This window comes from Dermacentor silvarum, chromosome 5 (genome assembly GCF_013339745.2).
Source record: "Dermacentor silvarum isolate Dsil-2018 chromosome 5, BIME_Dsil_1.4, whole genome shotgun sequence".
Lineage (NCBI taxonomy): Eukaryota > Metazoa > Arthropoda > Arachnida > Ixodida > Ixodidae > Dermacentor > Dermacentor silvarum.
In genome coordinates, this window is record NC_051158.1 from 188,052,603 (window position 1) to 188,061,133 (window position 8,531).

Genomic DNA, 8,531 nt, shown 5'->3' on the forward strand with positions numbered 1-8,531 from the left:
TGCGAATTACGACACATGAGTGCGTCGCCTCATAAACTTTTAGGTGTATTTCGTGGCGCCCTCTCAACACTAGTTCCAGCGAAGTTTTGTTACAGAATGTTCGCTTTGTTTCAAGGATTGATCCACGTGATGACGCAATAAAATGCGCTTAACGCGTTCACTGCCATATACATGTCTAGCGTGATGTCTCCGTGGCATAAATTGGTAGAAATACTGTTGTCATAGTGCTGTTGGTAGGAATGTTTGAGAAAAAATCGCCAGTCCACCACGTCATGGTATAAACGTATTGAAATTTACTTTCAAAAACCTGATGTTTGAAACATTTCAGCGTCCAGTTTGCTACGAATACCATCTGGTACACCTCCAAAACGAGCTCTCTACTGGTCCTTAAGGATTCTTACACGCAGTCATGGCACCATCCCTTTTTTTTTTGGAGAAGCAGCCAATCATTGTGCGACAGATTGTCTTTTGAAGTTTTTGAACAATACTCACAATGTAGCAAACGAGCGGTGATTTTCGAATTTCTCTCGTTCGAAGACATGTCTCAGTATCACAAGGCACAAGCACCATCTCATATGTGCAATAGTACTCACATTTTCTCGACGTTCAAATCACTCAGCATGTACACCAGAAAGGAATACCTTAATATTTTGTTGACCTAAAGTGTTTTTTATTCTTTCTTCAAGAATTGAACCATTTTGCTATTGAATAACATAAGCCGGAGATATAAGAACAGAAGTGTAGGTTTCCGTCTTACATTTTGTTACACTATCGAGAACCAATACGTTTTGAAATACGTTATAGCTAAGAAATGATGGTGAAACGCTGACAAAAAGCAACTGACTTCTTGTCAGCGCTCTGTTAGTGCACTCAGAAGTATCATTATTTTGCGGATGGTATCGGCGTCAAGCGCGAAAGCGTACATGGAGAGGAGTGAGCTACTTCAGCACGTCTAATGTGAGCCGCCTTATGTGATGACCATCACCTAATGTGCACTGTGTTGGAGGATCACAAAATCGAGGAAGAACGAGACAGTTGAACAATCATCATAGAAAAGGTGACTTCGGTGTCGCAGCAGCTTGTGAGATTGTCGAAGCATGCGACTAATTTCAAGGTTACTGAATCAAGATTGCGAACACGTCACTGGAGTTCGTAATTAAAAGTCAGTGGCAGAGAAAAGTAGTTGATGTTATGGGCATCAACGTTCGCAGTGCCATCCAAAAACGCAATCGGCATTAGTGTGGGGGCCGCCTTACTTCCGCGAAACAATGGCGAAACAATATATATATATATTTTTTTCCAGTATTTTATATTTTTTTATTGAGCAATAACCATACCAGAACAATTTTAATATCGGTTTAGTCTTGTCATGTAGATGCACCTTGAAGGGTAGCATCAGCTTTTTATAAGTGTTAGAATTATCGCTTACAACGACATATGCTTTTGCCTTACTTGTACTTTGCGTTATGGTTATTAGTATATAATTCTCTGGAATATATGCCGTGTATGTTTAGCTAGAAATTTGGCGGAGTTTGTGTATTAGCATAGTCCATTATACCTCAGCAAATCTTATAGCAACAAAATTGAAATGAGTCACAAATTTTCCGGCCTCATACAATGCATTCTTAATACTATTGGCGAAATTGGAAGACCTTAGTTTGTTTATACAACAGAATAAAGTGGCTATCACATACGCACTGTTTTACCTCCTGATTGATGAAGGAACTACGGCCGCGTTTTAGGCAACAAAATATATTTATTGTAACACAGCCCTAACCACACAAGTTGTAATGTTAAATAAACTTGATCTACTGTATTCTTACTGAAGTTATTAGCATGCATAGGCTACAGACACTGCGATCAACCTCTCATCCTCAACAACTGCGAATCATCAGCAAACCGCGTGAATCGGTTTTTCTTCTACCTTATCAACTACACTATCTTTCTTCGAGAAAAGTTCGCGCAGAATTGCAAACCGCAAGATTACCGCAAATAACATTGCCTCTGATTTTTCTCATGCTCTTGTACGCCGACTGGAAAATTTCTTTCTTAATACCTCCTTTTGTCTTCGCACGTTGAGAAACAGATGATGATGACGAACAAGCTTTATTGAATTCGCAGAAGGTTTCACAGCAGGTATTCGCAGAAGAGAGAGAAAACGTTTTTGAATGAAGTGGTTGTCTATCCAGAGTAACAAATTACAGAACCTCGCTGGTAAATTTTGTTAGAGCCGACTGTATGAAGTGCATGCACCAGATTTCATTGGTCTTCCGGCATGGTGGTTAAGTCAGCCGCCCGTAGTTTGGCGATAGAGTTTAGCGGGAGGTTGGGAGGAGGGCCGCGAGCGATTGCAATTGTTCACTCTACAATGATTTCATATGTCTTTATTGAGTACTCGTATTCTGGTGTGCGACGCTCGTGAGCCAAATCAGCAACTTCATGACTATTATCCGGCTTTTTATAACGTCCAGCCAAGATTGCTCATCATCTTACTCATCCGCCCCTGCAGAAGAAACAGGCATATTTTAAAGGGCGAACTTCAAAATGTAACAAACACAGAAGTTCCACGTACAGAAAAAATTCTATGTGAAAGCTGACGGGTCCACGATTTCGCACCATGTCATTCCCTGCGATATAGGATTCAATACGTTTGCAAGTTTGTGCTTTTAAAGCAGCTTCCACTTTTCGCTTTACACCGTGAAGCGAAAGATCACAGCACACGAAGTGCTTGTTCACCTTTGCGTGACGCACTAGGCTGCTGGTTTTAGTAAACGACACTGAAATGTTATTTCAATAAGGAGTTCATTAGCATAGCAGCTAAATAGTTATTTGTAAGCTCTGGTTATCTGGATCTGGAAACTTTCTGCAGAGTATCAGAGTCAAGTTTGCTACACGTAATTTTCACTGTGGTATTTAAAACTGTTCTCAATCATGGTAACTTGGAGTGTACATTTTCATGACCTTGAGACAGTGGAGATTTTGTGTTAACCGGAGGAAGCATTGTTACACAATCTTATACCTTCAATACTTTCAGATAAATAATTTCACCAGAAAACGGTACAGCAATAAAATAAAAGACAATGATAGCCTCCGGACTATCGCTGTCTGTAATCACTAATCTTGTAAGCTGATAGAAATTGTTTTCCACTTGCCTTTAGACTAACCACGGATGTAACGCTCACATTTTGTTACACTGGAAGAATCTCGGCCTCTTCACTACAACAGAGCTCTCGCACAATAAGTTTCATTTATTCCCGTGAGGATGAGCTTGCAATAAACAAGCAGCGTCAGCTAAGGTGGATACACACGCAAGGGCAAAATCCCGCCTGCTCCGTGGGCCAAACAGTCACGTGATCACATGAATCCGGCGCAGCCTAGTTAGGTCGCATTCCCACAGGTAGAGCACCATTTGCGGAATCCGCGTGCTGTGAACTCTGGGCTCCAACGCTTAGCAGCTACGCATTTGCATAATCGGCGTTCTCTATATTCCATAGCGCTGTCAATCCCTCAACAAGAGCCAAAAAAGTGACGGTTGTCTCGTCACTTGGCGTTTTCTTGTGCACCTCACCCATGTTGAGGTCACGCAGGCTGCGCGGTCTCAGTAAAGGTGCATTCACACGACCGGACGGAGGATTTTCGCAGCGGATGGTGTATCACGTGACGCGCGCGTCATCAAAACGTGCCGCCCTCGCCTTGTCCGGCCTCCTCCGCTCGCGGTCCGGATTGAAAATGCTCGCCGGTATTTCCGTCCGTCGGTTTGGCGGTCGTCTGACCTGAATTTAGTGTATCCAGCGTGAAATCCGTGAACATAGGATGGATTGGCGTTGCTACGATGGCGTATTGCCTGAAGCCACGTGTATTTTTGTTGTGCAGTTGTGTATCCAACATGCGCTTTTGTTGTGGTGCAGCGGGCAAGGCGAGTCGCGGTTGCGCGCGCAGAAAACGTTAAGTGAGGAGGCAACCGCCACTTTTTTGGTTCTTGTTGAGGGATTCAGAGCGCTATGGAATATAGAGCACGCCAATTATGCAAAAGCGCAGCGTTGGAGTCGAGAGTAAGCACGCGGATACCGCAAACGACGCTCCGGCTGTGGGAATGCGGCCTAACCCAGCTGCGCCGGATTCAAGGGACGACGTGACTGTTTGGCCCGCGGAGCAGGCGGGATTTTTCCCTAGCGTGTGTATCCACCTGAAGCAGCGAAAACACAGCGCAAGGCGGACTTTGTCCCAGCCGCAGATGGCTTTCAAGATACAGCGGCCGGGTGGTCTTGTGCCGAGTCCCACGCGGCGCATGACCCCCCCTCCCCCCCCCCTCTCCAAATACCCTCCCTGTGCAGCGTTGCGCGACACTGGAAGACGGCGCGCTTCCTTCCCGCTTCGCTCTCCTGCGTGCGCAAGATTGACCCGCAATCGCCGGCTCACCCTCGCGGACGCTTTCACTCGCACATAGAGAATTAGGTGCGCGGCGACAATTTTATCGCCCTTGGACTTTATAAGGAACCTCACAGCGACGACGACGACGGCGATGTAAGAAATGCGCTTGGAGCGTCCATATAATTGCTACCGCAATAAAGCCAAGTACGCTAAAGCATACATGCTTGCTGCTTAAACAGCGCATTATTGATATGCCCTCATCCTCTGTAAAACTACGTTGACATCCTCTACTACAACGCCACCAGGGGGGAACGGTCAAAGAATGCGACATATTGCATTTAAACCTACGACATTTAAGGTGAACTCGGTCGCAACGCGGAACGTTGCGCCTTCTCAATAACCCGAAACAAAAAGTGGTGGTCGTCAGTTATTCAGGACCGCAATTAAATACAAACCCCAAAGAAAGCGCCAGAGCTTGGCTAGATCGCGTGGTCTCTCTCTAGAGGCCTTGGCCTAGCTAAATGCTAAAAAAATTAATTATGGGGTTTTACGTGCCAAAACCACCATCTGATTATGAGGTACGCCGTAGTGGGGGACTCCGGATTAATTTGGCCAGCTGTGGTTCTTTAACGTGCACCTAAATCTAACTACACGGGCGTGTTCTGCATTTCGCCCCCATCGACATGCGGCCGCCGTGGCCGGGAGTCTGCTAAATGCTCCTAAACAAAGTTTTAGTTAATGATTTCTTTATTTATTTATATTTGTTTATTTGTGAACTGATGCAACATGTCAGAGGAAAATCAAAAAGCAGGAATGAAACGCCGTTACGCTCGGGCTCGCATTTGACATTATCTTGATTTCTGCCAATAAGTGAAGTAGAGTGGTGAGCACTTTTAGGGTGAACACCTCATTAGTATTCACGAGCCTATAGCACTTGATCTTTAGCACAAAATAAAGAAATCTATTATTTATTTTATCAGCATCATCATTAGGCGTCGTATTCGGCACATTTCCCACCTGAAGTAGACGGAATGATGAAGTTATACCGACTTGAATACTAATGAGGTGTTCACCCTAGCAGTGCTCGCCACTGTACATAGTTAAAAAGGCATATGTTTTATATAGACAGATTTTGGTGTCATCATCTAACATCTACTTCTTTTCTGGAAGATTTATGCCGATGGGCAAAGCAATATTATTACTCTTGATTAAGCTGCCTGCCTTTCGCATCTCATTTATCTCTCCTGATAAAGCTTTTTAGCTGCTTGAGCGGTAGTATGAAGGGTACACGAACACGGGTAGAAGTGCTTAGATAGGGCCTTTGTAACCTCTCATTGGCAATATTACTTAGCTGTTCCAGATAAAATCGTACTTTCAACATGATGCAAAGGGAGGAAGAATTGGTGCTCATAATTGGCTACCTATCTTGCATATTTTCGCATCGTTTGTCTTTAGATAGTTTTCCTTCTCATTTAAACTGGAAGGAGAGTGGACCTTCTAATAATGTCCGGACAAGAACGTTAGAGCTCCCGCTGTGTAGTTTCTTTTATTTATGCCGTTTCAATCCTTGCAACATCATTACATTTCTTTGAGCATAATTTCGATACAAGTTTGTAACCAAAAGTTCAGCTGAAGGTTGCTCTTACCATATTTAAATTCCTAAAGGGAAGGCCGCCTTAAAATCTTAAAATCGGTTACAAGCATCGACATGCACCATTGCTTATAAATTGAGTAGTTTATCTGGTCAATAGCTTATTTTATTGGACAGGTATAGTTCTTGGTTTCATATTGTTCAAATAAACGAGTAATCTAGTAGCGAAATTTTCATACATTCCAAGCACATTATTCAAAAGTACGTTGTGAGAAGGCGCCTTACACTGAATTTAATGTTAAGTACTTCGCGCTCTTTCCGTAAATCAAGAAAGGCTTAGACGTTCCTGCAATAGCCAGAAGATGTGAGCAAACTGATGCAAAAAGGCAATGATTAAGAGTTAGCGAAATTAGCACCTTGGCCCACACTTTTAACAAAATAAAAGGGTTTCATTCCAATGTGTGTAACGGCAATCAAGTAAGTGGTTGTGGCCTATATTCTTCTGTGGCAAAACAAATTGCAGTTGCTTTCATTCCATATTTCACCATATACGTCTATTATTGACATCGATATCAATGGTAAAGGGAGCTTAAGCCGGGCTGTGAACCATGGAATACTTCAAATTGATGTTTTTATACACAATGCTTCATTACCTTTTTTTATGTAATAATGAATTGCGTTTCTTAGGGCAAGTGTTCTACCAATACGCCTACGCTGCGTCCCTGCAGATTGAAGCAAGCAAAAAGGTAACAAAATACATACGCACCTCGGTGAAAGTTAGCCAAGTGGTCTTTTACCGTTTTGATGTTTTCCCCCAGGGCCAGGATGTGTTCTAGGATCTTTTTTGATGGCATTTTGCCTCACAAGTTTTTTTGCCGCACTTGCTCCGGGACATCCGAATGCTATAGCTGATAATGGACCCGTGTTTTCTCGTCTTGGCAGAAAAAAAGCAAATGTTGCCAAGACGAGCAGAATGGTGAAGCTGGACGCCTTCTTCATCGTTAACAAATTTGGGTTTGAATATTTCGAATCTAGCCACGACACGTTTATGCCGGTTTATAAACAATGGAAATAAAAAAGTGACAGCTGACAGCTTTCCAGCTGTTCTCTTTGCTTTGTTCGAGAAATTTCGCGTACTTTTGACCTGCTCCTTCACATTTGTTATTCGTTTTTTATGTAGCGCTGTCTCTCAGAAGGAAGGCTGCAGCCCATAGCGCTATTGTATTGTGGAGCTATGGGTAAAAAATGCAAGCAAAGCTGGAACGTGATAGCTGGCTTAAAGTTATGCGTAGTTTGAATTGCATGGTTTCGCCGGCTATCGGATGGAGCAAACGTTTGAAGATTCGCGTAATCACTCTCCTTTCGAAAAGAATGATTTTTTTCAGTGTGTACTCTAGTCCAGGGTATGTGGAGATGGCGCTCCCCAGGTGTGAATACTTAAATAGGAAATTTATTCCTTTCTTTTCCTATAATACCTTCTCTTGTTACTGCTGCTTTCGTCTGAATCATTTCAGCTCAGTAGCGGACAATAGATCTGCAGTGGAAAATCGCTTCATCCAGTCATAGCAGCTGGCGACGTTTCCACGTTCACCAGGCGTAGTCTTCCTCTCTGCTTAGTATAGGCGGAGGCGTCATATTATTAGTAGTAAGTGTTGTGCCGTATTGTACGGTATCTCGTGAATTTAAAAATTGCAGATGCATGCCAGACAATCTCTCTTTGTTACAATAACAAAACGTCATTCGCATACGACTCTATTTCGAGTCATCTTCGTTTGTAGACGTTACCTACCTTGGCATTGAAGTGGAAAGACACAGCGAGTTTATCGGTCCCTTCTCTATCCTATCTTATGCTGACCTATCGTTCGCTTTTTAAGCGAAGCTTTCTCTGCCTAGCGCATCATGGTTTCAATTCCGTCAATCGCTTTCCTCAGGCAAAAGCGGCGAGAATGACGATGACGACACAGAAATGCCAAGCTTTAATACAAATAATTTCTCTCAGCTGTGAGGGATCCCGAAAAAATTCTGTCATTTTTATTCCATCGACTAAAAGTACCGCCTATCGTTAGTGGAATGATGAGTGTATGTGTGATTAAGAAGAGCGTAAGGCACGACATTGGCGCCGCGGCATGGGACGACGCGCAGTCACGAATTTTGTTGCAGGCGACGTCTTATGAAGCACTGAGCCAGGTTTACGTCGAAGCTTCGTTTCATATAATTCACTCATATAATTATTTGAACTCTCTACCGGGAAGGATCATCACTCGGTTCTCTACGCGGTCATGCCGCCATGGCGAGATGGAGTTGTGGATATGCAGTATGCGACGCGTGTGTACATTTGTGGACATTGTAGGGCCTGCATGCGCAGGCTTCTAAACTGTCCGCGTATTGCCTTGCTGCATTTAGGTCAATTTGTGTCTGATTAGTTAAATCTTTTCCAGCTGTGCTTCCACCTCCTCGCTCACGCCATAACTGATTCTTCTCTTGACCTTCGTCTTTCTTATATCGATCCATGCGAGCCATGTTTGTTCGTTGTGCTCGCTATGTCTATCTCATTTACAACTGTTTCTAG

General features: G+C 43.4%; 1 long non-coding RNA gene across 1 annotated transcript; it reads right to left on the reverse strand.

Annotated features, from left to right (window-relative positions):
• Nucleotides 1–2,368: 2,368 nt before the first annotated feature.
• LOC119452684 (uncharacterized) lies at nucleotides 2,369–7,002 on the reverse strand. The gene is made up of 2 exons (XR_005192108.2): nucleotides 6,729–7,002; nucleotides 2,369–2,503 (listed from the first exon to the last, which is right to left on the reverse strand). It is a non-coding gene; the product is annotated as an uncharacterized LOC119452684 (long non-coding RNA).
• Between the last annotated feature and the right edge of the window lie 1,529 nt (nucleotides 7,003–8,531).